Genomic DNA, 21,776 nt, shown 5'->3' on the forward strand with positions numbered 1-21,776 from the left:
ATGTGACCGGTGTGGCTGCTTCATCCCTCCTCTCTGGGAAATGCAGCAGCGAGCGGGAGCCGCAGGGACCCGGGTAATCCTGGAGCTGCTCCCTTGAGTGGCCCGAAGCGCAGCGCAGAGGGGGGTGGCTGAGGTTGTGCTCTCGCAACCAACAGCGGATGCACTGGGTAAAGCGTCCTGAGAAGGGGGTGAGGGTGTAGGGTCCCTGCCAGCACTGAGGAGCTCAGCTAAAACATCATTGCCATACTCTATTAGAAAACACAAGTCCTCAAAACCAAATAGTGGAGGTGAAGGTTGGGGGAAGAACAGGAGGCACAGTGACACTGTCCCACACTAGCTGGTAGACCTGTGGTGCCTCTGGGGTCCAGATGATCTGAGTTCAAGTCTTCCTCCCCTTTGGACCTGCTCCACATGAAGTCCAAGCAGCTCCTGAAAGCTGCTGCCTTTCCCTGAGAGAGCTGCCACTTCCCAGGCCCTCTCTGCTCCCTGCTTGCAGGTGGACTCTCAGAAGTTGACTTTGTTAATGGTTTAAGCTTTGTGGGATGAAGATTGACACCAGGTAAGTGATGGGGAGGGTGTGGGTGAGCTGTGGGGAAAGGGAGAGGCTGAGAATGAGCCATGTCAGGAACCGACCAAGGCAGGGACAGGGCAAAAAACCAAAAGAATGAGCAAGGATGAGGAAAGCCACAGCTTTACTTTGGGCAATCCATTGTTTTGTCTCCTCATGCTTTCATAGTAAAAGTTAAATGTGTCAAGTGGTGAGTCATCCATAGGGGGCGACATTTTTGTATTTACTCTAAATCCACCTATGCAGGTGGGGAGTCAGTCCCAGTATGGCTGCAGGGCTGGGGCCACCTCAGTTTGGTGCCTGATACTTGCCAGAACTGAACAGAAATCCTGCAAAAACCAAGCAGCTGGTCATTCCTCTGTCACAGCACCCTCTTAGCCTATAACACATGCAGGTCCATAGGTTTGTGACCAATCAGGTGTTTTTATAAGCAGTCGCTACTGATCTGGTTATACAGTAGCTCCAGTGTGCTAGCAGAAGAGATGCACATCTCTGCTACTTTTCAGTGAGTGCTTAAACAAATGCCACAAATGATCTCTGAAAATGAGCTTCCACCCCAGCAAGACGTGACATACAGTGGTATATGGGGAGCTGCACTGTGTTTGGTCCAGGATCACCTGGCATGGCTGGAGTCCTGCTGGGGCATCATGGGCAGCATCACAGCACCAGGTCAGGGCCCTTCCTGGGGAGCCCTCACCCAGCTGTCCCGGGACATTGAGCATAGCCTCCCATGGTGGTCTGCTCCTCTTTCTGCCCTTCCCTGCCTTGTGAGCATGTTTTTTTATGACTCCTTGAATCTTCTTTTATTACAATTTAAGCCCCATCTGCACTAGAATTGTGTTGTAGATCCTAAAGCAAAAAATACTGTGTGTGGCATTGCCACATAGTGAACCTTTTCCCTTGAACCAAGTACATGCAGAGAAAAGCAAGATACAAACCAATTACAACTGTTTTGTAGAAATTGGCTTACTTTTGCACTTTTTTTGTGAAAATGACTTTGGGGAATCTGACATTTTATGGACTTGACTAATGACTCACCTATTGATTACTCCCCAGTCTGGGAACTCGCCTCTTTGCAGCTCAAAGGATATCTGGAAAGATCAATCTCAGATCACAGGCACTGTGAGGCCAAGGGCTGCATTCAAGGTGTCCCAGGAGGTGTGATGGGAGCCCACCAGTTCCACGACTGCTCCTGGATCCCTCCTGCCATGCTACAGAACATCCCCATTGCTTTGCTTTCCCCTTGCCAGGAGGAGCTGCCCAGGGAGAGGGCTGGGAAAGGCCAAATAATCCAGTTGACTGTGGCACAGTTAGAAAAGGGTAGAGCGAACTTCAGAAAGGACACCCGGTTTGAGGATGCTTTCAGTTAACTTGAAGGCAATCTGAGGTTTATGTGGCAGTTAATAACACTGTATATGCTCCTTACAGGTTTACTGGTCTCTATATTCTTGAATTTACAGTCGTTTCTACTGAGTTGAAAGCTCTGAATGTTATATCCTGAGACTAAACTCTGATGCATTTGAAAGTGAGTGTATGTGAATGCCAGAGAGAAGAACAGAGATTAAAATTGCTGGGATTATGCCCAAAGCAAGAGTACTCCATGGCAAACAGACAGATTTAATGTTTAGGACACTGAAGAAATGTGAAATGGCCATCTGCCAAAGGTTCCTGTGAGCTCTCCAACAATACCACAAGCTAAAACAATATTGTAATTTAACTAGAGGGTGAGTAATACTGCTACTGGCAGCTGCACATGGGATGGAAATATTTGCACAGCCTACACCTAAGGATCTTCTCAGGATCCTGTTGGCAGTGCTCCAACGGAATGGTCAGGTCCGAGCACCTCTGGTGGGTACCTGGCCGCTGGGCTCTGGAGCTTAAAGAACCAACGTTGTTCTGGTGCTGGCATAGAGTGCTCACCTGAGTAACACCTGACAGAAGCCCCTGGAACAGATCCAAATACCCTTTAATTCAAACTTTAAATTATTTTAATTTTTTTTAAAAAACCCATATGTTAAATTACTGCAATAGTTGAGGCAAGGGCTGAATGCAGTGGAGCTTCCTGATTTGAATAAAAGCTGTAAATTAGTTTTGGAACAGGATTGAGCCTTGTGGCTGGATGCTCTCTAGCAGAAGGGACCAAGGTTTAAGTCCCTTTGCTGGTGTGTACTCTTGGGCACCATGGGACCTGTTGCTGCGCTTGCCTGCATCATATAGTATTAATCTTGCATTTCACATGGCAACCCCCCTCCCCGCTCCTCCTCCCCTTTCTATCTGGCAAGCAGCATCTTTAAGTTTAGGTAGGAGCCCATTTTCAAAAGGCCCTTCAGAAATGCACGCACCATTCAAACAGTGCTTTTTAATATCTTCCTCCCAGGGTGCAGCCACAGCTCATAAGGCCAACTTAGCATGATTGTAATTCTGAGTGATTAAAATTTATGGCAGCTAATCTGTTGGAAAGCATATGTTAGAGCAGCATTTGGCTGATCAAGTACATTATCTGATAACTGCTAGTAACTTCTGCTGCATGATCTACAGCCTGATTCTGAGGGGAAGATATTTAACCTGCAGCAGCTTATGAGACTAGAAAGAGATAACACCCAGTGTATACTTAAGAGAAAAAGATGAATTAAAAGTTATTGAAAAGCAGCTGGTGAAATGGTTGAGGCATTGCAGTAGTAACAGTAATCAACAGCCCTGCTAAACCAGCAGGCTGCGTGACCTTGGTTGGGAGCAGATATGGAATGGTGATGTCTGACCCAGGCTAGCAGAAATTCAGGCAGATGAGGAGATAAAATAGAAGCCTATCAAAACCCAATCCTGTTCAAGGGTACCAGAAGGGATTTTCAAGGCAGATTTTTTTCAAAATTAGTAATGCGCTTTGAAATTTCTGGGAAGCAAAGAGTCTCTTGGCAGGATCATTGGATTTTGGTGCTGTGAAGGCTGAAGAGCGAGCCCTCACTGCTGCGCCAGGCAGCAGGAAGGTGCTCGGCTGGGTCTCATTCTGGAAAGTCTGAGGATTGCCTTCAGCATCCCAGGCACAGAGGGATCGTGTGATGCATTGGACCAGCAGCCAGCCACAGCTTTGGGTGCTCAGAAAGCACTGGCTTTCCCACTCTGCTCAGCAGCCATATAAGGTTGCTTTGACTCATTTCAAAAACATTTTGGAGATGGTGTTAGTAATCTAAGCTGCTCATAGCCTGCCTGTGGAGAAGTATTAAACAGTTGATGCAGATTTCCTCCTGCCTGCCCCACTTGTATTTATGTCCCCATTTCTGCTGCTGGGGCTGTAGCGCACTGTGGAGGGGTTGGGCTCGGTGCTGCTCCAGCCACACACAAGCAAGGACAGGACTTGGTGGCCTTCCCATCCCTCCTGCCAACTACTTGCTTCTGTCATTGTCCCTTGAGCAGGTGTTTTCTAGGTCAGGCTGGAATTTACTCAGAGATTCATTCAGTTAATGGCCCGTGCAGTGCCAAGCTGAGTATGAGAAACTCATTCCCCGCCTTCGGGCAATGAATCCAGCAACCCTTTGCCATCGCTGCTCATTGCATCCCATTGAGGAGGGCTGCGGTAGCTTTGCTTTAGAAAGAGGAAATGTGCTGATGAATCAGGAATAGTGGCAGGCTCCCAAAAGGACTAATCCCTTCTTTTTAATAAGGTGTTTTACTTTGTAACCTTCCCATCATTTTCAATAAGCTTTTGTGCTGTCAAAGCCACACTTGGCTATATTTTTCATTTTCCATCTGCTTATGAAAAGGGCTTATGAGAGATGAATGATTAAGAGGAGATTCTGTTGAGGATGGCTGCCCTGTACAAGCCATCAGAGTTTCCATCTGGCTTTCTCTGGGTTTTTTTTTGGTCTAATTTTCCAAAATGCAGTTGCTGACAAGGGGGCACACCCTGGCACAAGCATACGGCCCAGGCTCCTTTCCAGAGGAGGGTTGTCTGGGTGACAACTGAGGAAGCAAAGCAAGCCTTATTGCATGTATTTCATTTTCTATCTTTTCTTGTGTCTACTGGAACTGTACCTGTATTGCTAAGTGGGAATATGGTCCTACTGCCTAGGTGTGATCACATCAGTCAATCTTTTAAGCAAACTTTCTTCTAAAGGCTTGTGATAAAAAAATGATTCATCTTTAAATTCAATCTGAATGCTTCATCATGTTGAACTGGAAACTCTTGTCCAAAGCTATGCTGAACAGTCCTGTGAAAGACAAAAATTACCAGCAGATAGTCCTTGCCATGTCTGTCTTTGAGTGATTTGTTAAAGCAAAATGAAATTGTGCAACAGCAATAAATTAAAAAAGAAATCCTCTTCATAAGTGCAACGAGAATGTAGTCTTTATAATTTATTATGGCAGCTTCAAAGAAATCTATTGCATACACCTAACTCTTGGAGCCAGGAGAGATTTCCTACAGCTTCTGTTCTCTTCATTCTTGCAGGAAATTAGCCTGGCCAGAGATACTGGCAGTGTTCCACCAGACCTAGCTCCCACAGTGATTAACAGGAGCTATGTTTTCAGCTCAGCAAGAAAAAACACAGCTTATTTTTGCCCAGATTTATGGCAGTTGGCTCTAGCAGTGTCCATAAGTGCACACGAGTAAGGGTGAATCCCCATCAGGGATTCAAAACTGGCCTCCAGAGAGCCTCTTTCTGCTTGAGTAGCTTGTTAAAGCATAAATCTCTTCCCAGATAGGCTAGTGTGATCCTTGCAGTTTGTTGCAGAAGTGTTCGTATCACAGTTCACAGTGATGTTTTTATTTGCCCATAGGGATGAGTGGGTTGTTGCAATCCTTCAACTCATACAGCGTGTACAAAACAGGAAGGTCTTTTGCGTAATCCTGCTTCACTGCTCTTGGTGAATTACCAGTCATCTGATTTAATTAAAGGGTAACAGTGTTTTGCTGATTAAGGATACCAATTAAACTCGGACACCAGAGTGAAAAGAGTAGGTGTATTTTACTGGGGATAACTAAATAGTGTAACAGAGTAATACAGAAAACATACCGTAAGAAAAGACAGAATAGTGCACTTAAAGCAAACAAATGGGAAAATGCATCAAATCATGACTACATGAGAGGGAGAACAGTGATTAAGAAAGATCCATCAGCACTTGCATACGTTACCATCATCCAGACCCGCAGGCGCTGGGCAGCCCCGGTTGCAGCGAGGGTTTGGAGCCTGTCCCGGCACGTGGGAAATCCCACGCGGTGCGTCCACCCGTAGGTGAGGCTGCCAAAGCCGCTGTGAGCGGGCCCAGGTTTATATAGCATTGAATAAACAAGTCCACCTGACCATGGTGCGGCAAACTCTCCAGTTAGATTCCCTCAGAGCCTGGCCAGGGCTCAGGGAGGAAGCCAAGGGAGTTTCCCCGCTTATCCAATTTTGACCGTGTTCTTTTCAGAACAAGGGCACACATCTGGTCCCAAGGCCGGACAGCTGGCTCCATGGCCTTGTTAACTTACCCCTACACAAAGAAGGATAAAAATATATTCAGGATAGACGTGTCTTCATTGCATTCATCATCAGTAATGAGTATATGCTATCTAAGCTACATCTGTCATTAATGAGCATACATATTTTGCTAATGCCTACATGCTAAGTCAGCAGCTTTGGCTCGGGGCCTGTTGTTCAGGCTTCAATACTTCAACACTTCAGCACGTCTTACATCAGCGTAGGTGGGTTGTTATAACCTAGTATAATACCTACTAGCACAGTGGTTATTGGTTACAAAATAAACAAGATTCATCGATACGTCAACTCTGGCTTGAACTTGTTGACCAAGCCTTAGCACTTCAATTGGTCCTTTGACCTATAGGTGAATCATGGCTCTCAAACCATTTCTATGGTTAGTGACATTAGTTTTCATTCGTCAATTGATGATGTCTTGTCAGGCACAACTACAAACTGCATTTCCTTTATTCACATTTAATCAACTGTGTACCATAAGGGATTAACCAAGGAATAAACACTAGGCTAGCAACAGCACAAAGGAAAAAGAAAAGGGCACGTTTGATTCAAGGACCCCCCAGCAGCCATGAAAACAGGTCCAGGTCCAAGCCTTTCTACATTTGGATCAGTGCATGAGCTAATTTTCTTATCTTTGAGTTATTTGTTTTACTACTTTTCCATTATCCTCAATCTGCAAACAACAATTGGATTCATTTAATTTCCTACAAACTCCAGCTTTTTCTGCCAACAGATAATCTAAGACCATGCGATGCTGAAAGTTTGCCTTCCTCATTTCATTGGATTGGTCAGTCAGAAGGTCAAGAGCCACAGCTATCTGGTTATTTATCCGATTTAACCGAATTATCTGATTTAATTATAAATGGGTTCTCTGGCACCTATCAGTATTTTGTTTGGATTCCAAGAGGCTGGTCCATAATGGTCTATGATTCTTTCAGGTGGCCATCTATCTTGTTTCCATTTTTGGGCACTTCCTTTAGTTAGGGAAGTGTCAATGGACCGTTTTTTTCTAACCAAATCATCATATACTTTGACTCCAAGCCCCTTTCCCTTATCTTGTGTCAGTAAAAAGAACAGGGGTCTGATATATCCTACATAACATATTCCTGACCAATTCAGGGGTAGCCTCTGATAAGCATGGTAGCCACAAGTCCAATAATGTCCCTTTAAAGCCCAAGTTCCATTGGCGAAGGGACCTTCCCAGGCTTCATCATCAGTTGGTGGGTCAAAATATAATGTGTTTCCTGGGCCCAGTGGTCCTCCGACCACAGTTGGTTCACCATAATAATCACAATAGGTGCATCTCCAAGCTCTCACATGGGATATCCATCTACAATTGCATCCCCAAGATGTTTCGTTAGATTTGGACCAGAACTTGTTGAAAAGAACTCGAGTGCCGTTTTGGTGTTGCCACTTCCACTGATAATCGTGGACAACATGGGTCTTACTTGTAGAGTTATCTCTGGGACAGCTTAGAGATAGGTGGTCAAAGAAACCATCTTGTCCTACTGCTTTACATCCTTCAAAATCTTGCTTATAATTGTGATAGGAACACCTTACCCGACTACCATTAGTGAGTTTAACATGTGTTTGATTCCATCTGTCACGATATTTGAAACAATCATAGGGAGGACAGTTAGGAGTCCAACAATCAAAACCTAAAGATAAGGTCCATTTGCAAACACTTTTGCCCATTTGAACCCCATGTTCTCGTGTCCGATTGAGACAATAAAGACCTTTTCTGGGAAAGTGCAGTTGCCAAGGGTTGCTGTCTTCACTCCAGAATCCTGTTATTTCATGTACATCACTTCGTGTGCTGATTCACCATCTAGGTGACACCGGCTGGGCTATCCAAGGCCAATCTTCAAATCCACCTGGGCTGCCGCACACCCAACAGTTGCGGAGCTTGAATATGTTTGCTACTGTTTCTCTGAGGGATAAGAATCTGTTTTCCCAATTTGCAATTTGATGACAATGATAGCATATAATTAGTAATACTAATAGTTTCATTGTCCTCGTGTCTTCTGTTCTTCACAAAGATCAGTTTCTTAGATCAGGTGACGTGGATACCATCCTGTCCTGAATGGGCCGTTGCGGTAGACAGGTAGATTCAGTCGTGTAGAACCTATAAAATAAAATTCTATACCACCTAGTTACTCTCACAAGTAACATTTTGTTGCAGGGCCATATTCCCATTTTTCTTGCCCGGGTTTCATAATCAGAATGGGATTGTCCTTCCCCATGGCTATTACTTCAGCCAGTTCAGGGGGGCTGTCTGGCCTTTGGACCCATACTTTGGCTCCATTGTTAATATCCCAAACCCCTTACTTCCATGGATTGTGGTGACTGGGAGTTGGATCCCCTTTCTTTACCCATGCTTGCAAAACCTGTGTAACAACAATTGTTCTACTCGGTCACAGGGTTGAATAGTCAAATCTTGCTCACAATTGTTTAACAAGATTACTTTAATTTCACCTTGATAGTCTGCATCAGTCACTCCTCCCATGACATGAACACCTTTCAGGGCTAGGCTCAAGCAAGCTGTTATAATCTAAAACGTCCTGTAGGAATCTGAATTCCTGTACCAGTATCTATGACCCTTATATGTTTTGGGTTTACTTTTGTCAATTTTAATGCACGAAGATCTAACCCTGCAGCCTCTGGGGTGGTTCAGTAAGGGGCCAGGGCACCTGGGACAATTTCCCAGGAAGTTAAGATCTCATTTACTGTCAAAGGTCTTATTTGCAGATTGGGTGTGGTCATATGCGTTAAGGGGGTTTTCATCTCCATAGTGGGCCTATTGTTGAGAATGTGCAGTGCATCTGTGAGGTGAGTCCTCCATCGGAATAGGTTCCCATCCCCCAATTTTCTCAATTGCTCTCTTAACAACCCATTCATTCACTCAATCCATCCAGCAGTTTGTGGGTAATATGGTGTATGAAAAACTCATTGAATGTTTTGTTGCTCAGCATACTGCTGTACAAACTTGTTTTGAAAGCGAGAGCCACTGTCAGTTTGAATTTGCAGTGGAATTCCATAGTATAAAATTATTAGGTCTATAGTCCTAATAGTACTATGGTGGGTGGCCCTCTTACAGGGATGGGATGAGCAATCAGATATCCAGAGTAAGTATCTACAGCTCTGCAAATGTATTTGCATCCTTGGTCTTGGGGTAGGGGTCCAACATTATCCATTTGCCAGATTTGTCCTGGTAACTTCCCTCTCCCCAGTTGTCCCTTTACCACATTTGGTACTGGGTGTTTATGAGTGTGCTGGCACACGGGGCATGGAGCAATTATAGTTTTACTCATATCAAGTGACATTACTATGCCATGATCTTAAGCCTACTTATAATTGGTGCCTGCACTTTTGGTGCGCCCATTTTGCCAAGCCTTCATGATTCTCTTTCTAAGAGAATTCCAGTCCAGCTTGGAAAATCTTTGCCTGGTTGTCTGCAACAGAGTTGTAAAGTCTTTCTAGAGTGCCAGTATTATTATGAGCATCAACGAGAAACACTTAGTTCTTTGTATCACTTTCCAAATATCTTTCCACAGACTTCTTTGGAATGTATTTTCCAGTCCTTGGCTACTCATGTTGGCAGCCAAGTAGTTAATCCATTAGCTGCTGACCAAGAGTCAGCATATAAATGACATTTGCCTAAGTCTTCTTGTCTCAAAGCCATATACACTGCATAGAATTCAGCATACTGACTGTTTTTCCCTTCTCCTGTGGTTTCTAAAAATTTTTCTGTATGAGGGTGGTAGGCTACTGTGGGAGTGTCAGAGCTGCGCAGCTGTGGGAGACTCAATACTTAAGAGCCAAATCGACATTGGCTGGTCAGCTCTGCTCTGCACAGGCCCGGAGAAGCAGCAAGGCTTTGAGGAGAAACAGGCCTTGGAAGAAAGATAAGTCAGCTCTGTATAAGCCTGGAGAAGGAGAAGTGTTTTGAGGAGAAACAGGCCTTGGAAGAGAGATAAGAAACCACCAGGCTGGATGGAACTGTTTGTGAGAGAGAGGGTTGATGACTGTCTAGTTGCTGATTTGCTTATTTATGAAGTAAGAGCTTGAATGAGAGTATAAGTATATATTATTGTATGAGTATGTATTATTGTAAGAAGAAAAAGAGAGTTTAAAGAAAATAAGCAGCCTCTGCCCTGCAGAAAGAAAGAAGCACACTGTGATGTGTGAATTATTTTTGGCTGCTACAACTTAACACAATTTACTAAAACTTAATACAGGCTGCTGCTTTCCTAAACTTTTCCCCTCTTACGTACTTTGCTGATCTGTCAGTGAACCAGGCATGTTCCTTTGCAGAGGGTTCCAACTGGTCTAGAGCCTTTCCCCATTGTACCTGGGATTCCTGCTCAGCTGTAAAATCAGGGTTTATTTCTTGATCCTCCATGGGGGTAGTAGCCACTCACTCATGGGGAGTCTCTACTCCACCCACTCCTGCCGTAGCTCTATCTTGTATATACCACTTCCATTTTATGATACTTGATTCCTGAGCATACCCAATTTGATGAGTTTTTGGAGAACTTTTTACCCGTTGCATAATAGGAATCTCAAGGTGGAGAGCCACTTCATGCCCTATAGTAAGTTGTTCCATTTGAACTAATGCCTGGTAACATACTAATAATTGTTTCTTAAAAGGAGTATAATTGTTTCCTGCCTACAGCAGCTTCCTGTCCCTAAATCGTAAAGGAACCTTTTCCTTCCTTGTTTCTGCCACAGGCTCCAGATAGTATGTGATACATTTAGTGACACATTTAACTCCACTTCTCCTTCCTGCAGAGGCCATAAATCTAAAGCCTTTTGAATGGCTTCTTTAGCTAATTCAAAATCAGCTGCTTGTTCATTTCCCCATTCAAATTCATGTTTTTTTCCTTGTCACCTTATACAAATCGGTTAATATTTGTCCAAAATGGGGAATATGTTGCCTCCAGAAGCTGAATAGACCAATAAATCTTTGAATTTCTTTTTTATTTTGCGATACAGCAAAATCCAAAACTTTTTGTTGGGCTTTAGGCAGCATTTCTCGATGCCCGCAATGCCACTGAATTCCCAGAAACTTCACCATCTGAGGTCGTCCTCGGATTTTTGCAGGGTTAATTTCCCAACCCTTCTGTTTCATGTGATATACCACTAGTGCAAGAACTTGTTGTACCTCCTCCTCCTCGTTTCCTTGAATCAAAACATCATCTATATAGTAACCTCACTGTGTGTGAGGAGGCAGTTGTATGTCACCCAAGTGTTCAGCTACAATTCTATGGCAGATGGTGGGGATGTGCAGCCACCCTCGTGGTAATGTAGTGAAAGTGTACTGCCAGCTCTGCCACGTGAAAGCAAATTGGTCCCAATGCTCTTCCACCATCGGGATAGTAAAAAATGCATTAGTTAAATTTATTACAGCGTACCAAGTTCCTGGATGTTTCTGAACTTTTTCTATTAAAGTGACAGTGTCTGGCACAGCTGCTGTGAGCGGTGCAGTGTGTTTGTTTAGTTCTCTAAAATCCACCATTGTTCTCCAGGATCCATCACTTTTCTTGACAGGCCATATCAGATTGTTCCACCTGTGGTGGTTGGCTTTAAAACTCCTACATCTAATAAATCTTTAATTGTCTGTGCTATCTCTTCATGTCCTCCTGGAATTCTATACTGCTTCATTGTGACTAACTTAGTTGCAGCTGGGATCTGCACAGGAGGCATTTTTACTTTGCTGACCGTAACAGGTCTGGCACTAATACAGGGTTTAACTCCAAATTGATACTGACAATCGGAGAGATTTAAAGTCAGTCCTTTCAAAATGTCTGTACCGATTATATATTCAGGAATAGGAACAATCATTACAGAGTACAATCGCTTTGGGAGGTTCCCTGTTTTCATTTCTATTTGTGTTTGCACTGCCTCAATTTGTTTTCCTCCTAACCCAGTAATAACCACAGGTTGTCCCCTACACTTCTTTGGGTTTCCATATATTAAGGAAGCCTCCGCTCCAGTGTCAATTAGGGCATTTATGGTCTGCGAGAGTGAGTTATTTTAAGCTCCACATGGGGCCGTAGGTCCTTCTATACCCGCTGCACTGGAGCTTGGCCGTTAATTAATTTGTGCTGATCATAATGTTGACTCACCTCCCTTGCTTCCCGCAAAGGGTACAAGTCAGAAAACAGTGCCCAATCTTCTTTCACCCCCAGCACCAGTGACCTACTCACGGTGGACCATCTGTGAGCAGATGGAGAGTCCTGTTGAGGTTCAAGAGGTAGCACCGTAGGCTGAGCTGTCTCTGCCTTCTTGGCCTGTGAATTTTGTACATTTTGTTGGGTTTATTTTTTTATTTTTATTTTTTTGTGAATTTTGTACATTTTGTTGGCCTTCTCTGTTTATATATTTTTCACAGTTCTGGGGTTGAAATTCCATCAGTTTTATCACAGACATACCATCCCTTATTAAGGCAGTAAACATTTCTTTTTGAGAGATCCTGTTATCACTTCTGTCGGATTTCTCTTGGTTCCTGGCACTTCCCTAGGGACCCCATTCTCCAAGGTCACGTAACTGTTGCACTTTTTCAATTCAATTTTCATGGAGGGGTTTCCCTGTTTTATTAATGTGGAGGGTCATAATTGCATTTTTGTATGCTGGTGGAGTGGTTTTAATCACTCTGTTTCTTATAGTGACCGACAAAGATGCCGCATCATAAAGTCAGCATCTCCGACAAAAATAGCTGCTTTCATCCCTTCCTCTTTCATACACTGTATACAGTCTGACAAAGCAAACCACTGACAGTCAGATGCTAGCCAATCATTTTCTGTAGGATATTTGGTATTACATCCCAGAGCAGCCAATGCTAACAAATTAATATCTCAAGTATTGTTTTGAAATGCATCTTGTACAAAAGAATCCAAAGTTAAAACCAAAAACTTTTTAGAATCTCCTTCATCGAGGATTATCCCCACAGCCCTCTGATCATGCAAGTGCACCATCTAGGAGAGCAGGGATTCCCCTGGTCTCTGTTTAAATTTCTAAATTGTATCATTTACCTCATGCTGAGTAAAATCCTCTATTACATCCTTTCTCATATGTTGCCCATTATTAGTAGGATCTGCCTCTATCCTTCGCCTCAATGCGGGTTTTGCATCTATGAAATCATCTGTGGAACCAGCCTTGTCAGAATCTAGAATCCCAACTATCACCATCCCATTTCTCTGGGTCCCACTGCGCACCTGCATCCGCAATCACCTTCTCCTCCTCCTATACTTCTATTGTGCTACTCACACCGCAGCTTTCTCTGCCACTGTCTGATAAGTATCCAGCTTATCAGCAAGAAACTTATTCTGGCATTGCAACATCACTATTTGACTCTGTAAATCACACATCTGTCGCTCCATCTGGGAGCGCTCTAACAACAGCCTCTCTTTGCTCTGGTGTTGTTTTCTATATGCAGTTAACAAAATCCACACTCGTTTACTTAAATTTGTCGTTTCTTTTCCTTTTTCAGTAGGTACCTTTTTTTATACAATTTCGAACATCCAATGGTTCAGCTTTCTTCAGCCAGCTCTCCCATTGTTGCATGGTCCTCTGAACTTAGCCCACTCCCAGCCAGAGAACTATAGGCTATAGGATTTTTCCAACTGGGAATATCTGGAGGACTTGACAAATTTGAATTTAAATAATAGCAATTTTTGTCAGATCCCGCTTCTGACACTAATTTATGTTTTGCTGATTAAGGATACCAGTTAAACTCGGACACCAGAGTGAAAAGAGTAGGTGTATTTTACTGGGGATAACTAAATAGTGTAACAGAGTAATACAGAAAACATACCGTAAGAAAAGACAGAATAGTGCACTTAAAGCAAACAAATGGGAAAATGCATCAAATCATGACTACATGAGAGGGAGAATAGTGATTAAGAAAGATCCATCAGCACTTGCATACGTTACCATCATCCAGACCCGCAGGCGCTGGGCAGCCCCGGTTGCAGCGAGGGTTTGGAGCCTGTCCCGGCACGTGGGAAATCCCACGCGGTGCGTCCACCCGTAGGTGAGGCTGCCAAAGCCGCTGTGAGCGGGCCCAGGTTTATATAGCATTGAATAAGCAAGTCCACCTGACCATGGTGCGGCAAACTCTCCAGTTAGATTCCCTCAGAGCCTGGCCAGGGCTCAGGGAGGAAGCCAAGGGAGTTTCCCCGCTTATCCAATTTTGACCGTGTTCTTTTCAGAACAAGGGCACACATCTGGTCCCAAGGCCGGACAGCTGGCTCCATGGCCTTGTTAACTTACCCCTACACAAAGAAGGATAAAAATATATTCAGGATAGACGTGTCTTCATTGCATTCATCATCAGTAATGAGTATATGCTATCTAAGCTACATCTGTCATTAATGAGCATACATATTTTGCTAATGCCTACATGCTAAGTCAGCAGCTTTGGCTCGGGGCCTGTTGTTCAGGCTTCAATACTTCAACACTTCAGCACGTCTTACATCAGCGTAGGTGGGTTGTTATAACCTAGTATAATACCTACTAGCACAGTGGTTATTGGTTACAAAATAAACAGGATTCATCGATATGTCAACTCTGGCTTGAGCTTGTTGACCAAGCCTTAGCACTTCATTCAGCTAAACTTAATAAGTATATTAGTCAATGATATTTCTTAAAGCTTTGTCTGAGCTAATTTGTATGTTTTTGTCATGGCTTAAACCCAGCCAGCAAACTAAGCCCCATGAAGCTGCTCACTCACTACCTCCCCCAGCTTGGGATGGGGAAGACAATCAGAAAGGTAAAAGTGGGAAAGCCTGTGGGTTGAGATAAAGACAATTTAACAGGTAAAGCAAATGCTGCACACGCAAGCAAAGCAAAACAAGGAATTCGTTCTCCCCTTGCCATGGGCAGGCAGGTGCTCGGCCATCCCTAGGGAAGCAGGGCTGCACGGTGGCTTGGGGAGACAAACGCCACCACTGCCAGCGTCCCCCCTTGCCCCTTCTTCCCCCAGCTCTATACGCTGAGCATGACGCCACATGGCCTGGGATGTCCCTGGGGTCAGCTGGGCTCAGGTGTCCCGGCTGTGCCCCCTCCCGGCTCCTTGTGCCCCCCCAGGCTCCTCGCTGGTGGGGTGGGGTGAGGAGCGGGAAAGGCCTTGACTCTGTGTAAGCGCTGCCCAGCGGTAACGAAAACATCCCTGTGCTGTCAGAGCTGTTTCCAGCACAAACCCAAACCACAGCCCCATACTGGCTACTCTTTAATTCTTAATGCTTCTCCAGCCAAAACCAGTATAATCTTAAATTACAGAACTGGTAATGGAGTAAAAAGCTGAGGCTTTTTTAGACTAATGATCTTTATGAAGGGCTGCAGTGCACTCGAAGCAATTTCTGGTAGCCTTTCCAATGCACTCTCTTTGTGATTTCCCAGATCCTTTGCATGTTTGACAGGCTGCCCTTTATCTCACACTGCTAGGGAAAGCTGGTGTGTTCCCTCTGAAAGAGGAAAGGAGCTCTGTGCTCTAAACTATCCTGCTTTAGTATGTCCTTGCTTTCCCCTAGTATTCAGAGATGCTCAAAGACTGTTCTCCTAGAGCCAGGTCAGGGCAATGGCATCTGAGGACACTGCCATGGGTCACCGAGGGAGATGCTGTAGCCGGAAAAGAGAGCAAGCCCCGCTCTCCTCTCTTGCTTCCAACACTTTATATACGTTTTCTCAGCAGCCCCTTGAGGCAGGAGGAAAAAAGCTCCCCTGCCTCCAGGCTGTGATGGGGCAATCCAGCTGCTCAGCAGACATGGAAGTCCGGGTGCCACCTCCACCCATAAGTTGTCCTTGAAATTGTAATTGGGTTGTGACACTGAGATGAAATCTGCTTTCCACTTTTTTAATGTGTTTATTAAGTTGGCAGCATATGATTTATTATGTTCTTAATTATTAATTTTCTTGCTCATAAGTGCCTGGATTTTTGTAAATGATGAGATAGGGAAGTATAATGCTGTCACTTAGGAACCTTAACTGAAATGAAGGGTTTGGCTTTTTAATGCAATTTATATTTATGAGAAACTAATATAAGATCATTTTATATTATCAAAGTAATATAACTAATGCAATATGATTAAAAGAATGATGGTCAGATAGGTCAGATATGAACTGGTGTGAGCACAAACTTTACAGCTGTAGGATTTAGGTCCTAAATTTGCAAAATACTCAATTGGGGGGGGGGGGGGGGTATAGGCTGTTCTGCATTAATTCCTAAGTCTGAAGAAAGTTACTGAGCATTGTTCAAGGCTACTTAATATTCTGTATTCTGTAAAATAGGGTTTGATCTAGGGAAAAATTGAATATGGGATAGATTCAAGGACAAGTTTTGCTTGCATTCATTCTCCTGAAGCTTTACCTGCTGAGCATTTACAGAAGATGCATGTGAAGAATGCGGTGAGCAAGGCGGGATTAAACTGGTGTAATTCAAGGTCACAGTTTCTGTTTTTTTTTTTTTTTTTTCTACCACTGTGGGTGAAAATAAAGCTCAAGTAGTGGGTCTAGTTGTAACAGTCAGAGACTACTTTGAATATCAGCAAGTATCATCCAGACAAGGAAAAGGACCAGTATTATAGCACTTCTGTAAATTATGAGCACAGAGTACCATCAAGACTTGTATTAATACAAGTGAGAAGTTCTGAGCCTGCCTGTAAGGGTACAGAAGTTACTGATGCACCTTCAGAGCTCCCGACTCAGTGCTGTGCCTGACCATGAAATTTCATAGGGAAGTCATTCAGAATTAAGCAGTCCTTGCAAGTAAAGAAAAGAAATCCATTTGAATCCTTTGCATTAAATGTTCCTTTAATTCACAGTAATTTCATTTTCATAGTACTGCATGTGCTGTATGAGGGCAGCAATGCTTTTATTCTGTAATTCCAGTTCAAGGGGGGAAAAAACAACAGTGTTTGAATCCCTATTTCAAACTAGTCTCTGACAAATAAGTTTTTCCAGGTATAAATCAAGGTATTGTCAGAATTCACTTTTTTCAAATGTCAAGGTCAGCTAGAGGTTTGTAAATTAGTTCATGCCAAGAGAAACTAATGAACCAGTTAAAAGACTGATATAGAGGTTTGGCTCTGAGAACATGTTGGTTAATCATCTGAGAGTCCACTAAATATGCTTTTGATTACTGTCTTGACTTTATTTCTGTATTTAATTTGAATAAATCTTAGTCACAACCTCATTTTGCTAGGAGTCACATATCTCCACTGGGTCTTCTTGGAACCTCTTTTAGTTTTATATTAAACAAAAATAGTGTAAAGGCTCTACAACCAGCATTCAGAATAATCATAGCAGTTATTACACAGATGTTTTTGATACATCGATATAGGTGTAATGTAAAACAGGAATACAAGTTGTACTTTTTTTTCAAGGTATTCCAGTCAATGGGTTTTTGCAAATGCTATGGGGTGATCATTTCCCAAGGATTGACAGCCCAAATGCTGTCACAAGTGTTAAAACTTCCCTCCTGCATGCTGGAGAAGAGAATAATAAGGATTCCGCTACAGGCATCCATGGAAACCTCATCACTTCAGAGCTTTATAGATCCCAGCAGACCCAGATCAGGCCAGGAGCTGGCAGCCTCCTTGCCGAGAGCAAGGGTCCTGGCCAGACACTGGCAGCATCTGAGGTTTCTTTCCTCAACTCTCTCAGCCATCCAGATTTATTTTTAACTCTGTGTAGTCACCTTGAAGTCTTTTTGTGGGCTGTTTGAACCTCATTGCCTCTCTCTGGAGGTAACACCAGATTGGTAGAGGCTGTACAACCTTTGCCTGAGGTTTTCCTGATGACACCTTGTGTCAGGGGCACCCGCCCCATGAGAGCAGAGCTTCTTGGCTGCTGAGGGGTGGCAGCTCCTGCCTGCCTTTGCTCTCAGGGCTCGCCATAGTTGGGGCCTTTGGCTAGTGGGAGCCGCTGTTGAGCACAGGTCAGGTCGGCCTGGGTATGAATGGAGGCCCCTGGGGAGCCATTGGGAGCTCGTCCCCTGGAGCAGCAGCTGCGGTCGAGGACTCTCCCCTTGGGTCAGGACGCTGCCCAAGAAAACTCCTCGAGGGGCCTTGGGTTGGGACGCTGCCCTGAGCAGGTCCTCGAGGTTGAGAGCCCTCACTTGTCAGGTGAGTGATAAAGCATTTTGGGTGGCTGTTAAACCCCAGGGAGTGGGGCTTTGTTCTGCGTTTTGGGTTGCCATTAAACCCTAGAAAGTAGTTCTGTTCTCCTCTCACAGACATTTGAACCTGTAATTTATGGAGAGCTAGTTAATTGTGTTAATAATAAATTTTAAATTTCTGGTGCTTGGTGGTTTATTTGGGAGCCTTCGTAACACACCTTCATGACTGGGCTGTGTCCTCTCCTGCATTATTGCACTGCATTCCCCTCAATTTTCATCAGTGCACAGAAAAATCACAGGCATGGGCTCATGAAAATGCAGATTTCTTTTTCGTCTTCCAAATCCAGCTTCATTCTTTTCTTAAGAAGGGAAATTGAGGTTTTAAGTCAGTAGCTTGACTACATCTAATGTGAATTGATGGTAGAGGCAAGCAGCTTAATATTGTGCTTCAGCTCCTTCACATCTGTTGGGAACTCAAGTACATTCCTCTTCAAAATGAGTCTCCTCCAGGCATGTGTTGCTCTGCTGACACCCTAACAGATGCAGTTGATCCCTTTTGCTGTGAAACACAGCAGCCACAGTTCAGCCAGGAGGGGAAGAGCCTGGCCAAGGATTACAGAGGCATGAGAAAAGCGAGCGGGTGAGTGCAAACTGTGAGGAGCCAGATCTTCCTGCATTCTCGGGAAGGGGGCATGGCCAGCACCCTGGCCGAGGGAGAGGCTCCTCTGGGTGCTCTCAGAAAGGGCAGCCCAAGAATGCGAAGGCAAGAGGAAGTTTTCCTTCTCCCCAGCCCTTCCCACTGTGCCTGCATGCGGCAGCCAGGACTGGACCTGGCTGAGGCTTCACCAAGTGAGGAGACCAAGCCCCTCCCAGGGGATCGGTGGTCCCGGAGGGACACCCCTCCCAAGGGCTCCTGGCCCTTGGCTGTGACTTCAGCTCTCATTCTTTTCCAAATCAAAGTTTCCACTAACCTCAGTGGCCCAGACTGCCAGGCCATTTAAAGCCTCGCAGAAGGAATGATTTAAATAAACATGCGATCTGACCTCCCAAAGGAGGGCAGATATTTAAGCACTAATTTGAGGAACATTTTAAAAGCTATTATGGATTTTATCTGCAGATCGTAACTGCTTAAATGGATGGCTTGTGGGCAAAAGAGTAATGCTTATCCTTACTAGATAGGTAAGGTGCTCTCTATGGGCAGCTGTGCTTGGATATTTTTTGATTATGTTTCTGAGAGCTAAAGGAGTGATGGATTCATTGCTAGCCTGGTTTTGCAGCTCAGAAATATTTTAATCAGGGCTATATTGCTGACAGCATAATGGAACATGACAATTGCACATTTGTTTCACTCATCAGCAATTTAACTGGTGAAACCCAAGCAGATCATTGGGGCTTATAATAAAACAAAAGCATTTACAGTAGGTACTACTAGAGGAGAAAGTGGAGCCCATTCCTCATTTCCATTAGGGTCCCTCAAACCCGACATGACACTAGAGTTATGGTCTCTCCTGCATCACTCATTAGTTAAGGACAGTGGGCAAGTCCCGGGAAAAGGTCCCAAAGATAAACCCAGTAGCATTCATCCGACCTATCGTCTCTTGTTTTTTCCCACAGGAAATATCTGCATTGCCTCACAGTTCACAGAAAGCTGATTATCTAACGGAGCAGTAAAAACATTTCCTTGTTTTAAGCAATTAACTTTTTAAGGCAATTGGAAGAAAGTAGAAACTTTCATGGTACCACAACAAAAAAATTGAACTAAAAGTATGCAAAAAAAATGTTAATGCTAGGTACAGTTTTATTTATCTGTCTAAGGGCAGCAGGTGATGTCCCAGATTATCCAACTGCAAAGTGGTGCAGTGTGTGAAGGAGCAGTGAGCTGCTGCCCACCAGCGGCACCTGGATCCTTCTCCCAGCCCCTTAGCCTCTCCCTGCCTGGGCAGCTCACCAAAGGGATGGACTTGCCTTTTGGCCTTTCAGACCCAGAAATCAGAAGCAGATATTTCTTTTGGAACATAAAGCTTACAGGGCTTCAAATGTTTTTAGAGACTAGTCAGAGAAATATTTTTTCCTCTTCTGAAACCTTAAATCAGGTCTTGGTCTCGGATCTTACAGCAGAGATTTCCACTGGTTAATTGTGTTGGTTTTCAACAATTCACCCTCTAGCTGCACATCCAACAGTGAATTGCTTAGTTTATCTCTACTGTATCCCACATCCTGACATCGCTACATTACCTTAAAATATAAAAACCCACAGGAACAAAAATAAACCCCCTGTTGCTACATTCCTGGGAGCACTGAGATCTGTTACCTAAGGTGTGATTAACCACCTTATTTGTGCAGTACTAGCAAGAGTGCTCAGGGAAGAATTAGCATCCTAAGGAGAGCACAATAAGACCTTAAATCTTGCCTTGGCTAAGTGGCAGTCTACATTAATATATAATAGTATAAACTAAATCAAGGAACATAAATATAGAGGACTACATCACACTGGCGTCCACATGGATCCAGAAGTGAAATAATAAATTTTTAGATTGGGAAAAAGCTTGAATTGAGACCAGCTTTGTCCTGAAAGACATATCATACCTGCTTATATTAATTAAAACTGCTGGCCTTTACCTAGAATAAAACATGCCTGGATTATTTTCTAATTACTCTATAATTATGATGAAAAAATGAAAAGAAATATGTATATATACTAAAGCCATTACACTGAACATCTGTGAACTCTGAGTCAGGCAAGGTTACAGCGGGTGACTGATCATGTTTTGAGGCTAAGAGTGCAGATTTTGGGGCTGTTATTCCATGAGTGGGTTATCATCTCCTTTTTCAGCACTTTTTGGTGGGGATCATGTCAGGCAGAGGCTCTGACAGCAGGTGGGATGCATGGCCATGCAGGAAGGTGGGAGTCTGGGCATGGTTCTGTACGTGTTGTGTTCACACTGAGCTGGATCCGGGGCTTGCAGTGACCTGTGCAGAGGCTCCTGGCTGCGCTCTTACCCTGAAAGAGCATGTGCAGGTTGGGTTGCCCACTTGACAAACATATGCAAAAGCATGTGATATTTTCTCACTGATGAAAGACGGATTGAACGGTCCTTAGTGATATCCCGCAGCAAAAACCACAGGGAAGCATGGTTGATAGCAAGGTTGATATCTACTTGAAAGAAAGCAACTTGCAAGATCAAATCAGCACGTATTGCTAGAGGCACTGTGAGAGGTGTTATAGTGTACCTGAAGAGGAAGGGCTGGGATTACTGGGCAGCACAAATCCCCATAGGAAATACAGAGATCTTGAGACACACAGATTTTCAAGCAAACACTCAAGTACAACATTAGCGTTTAACCTCTGTCAGGTTCCCAAATGAATTCAGGTTGCCAGCCTCCTCCTCTCCATCGCTAGCTGCATGGCTCACACCATTACCCAATTTAGTCTAATTGGGGCCCAGCCGATTCCCCCGTCACTCCTTGTTAAATCAGCGCTGCCCAAGCAGGGGCAGCTGGAGGCTGGTGGCTCTGTGGCTGTTAAGCTTTGCTTGCTGGGTTGCAGTTGCTCTTTCCGAGGTATGTTGCTTGTGTGGGGTACTCTGTCCTACCATTTTCTAGTGGCACTTTAGGGACT

This window comes from Athene noctua, chromosome 11 (assembly GCF_965140245.1).
Source record: "Athene noctua chromosome 11, bAthNoc1.hap1.1, whole genome shotgun sequence".
In the NCBI taxonomy this organism is placed as follows: Eukaryota; Metazoa; Chordata; class Aves; order Strigiformes; family Strigidae; genus Athene; species Athene noctua.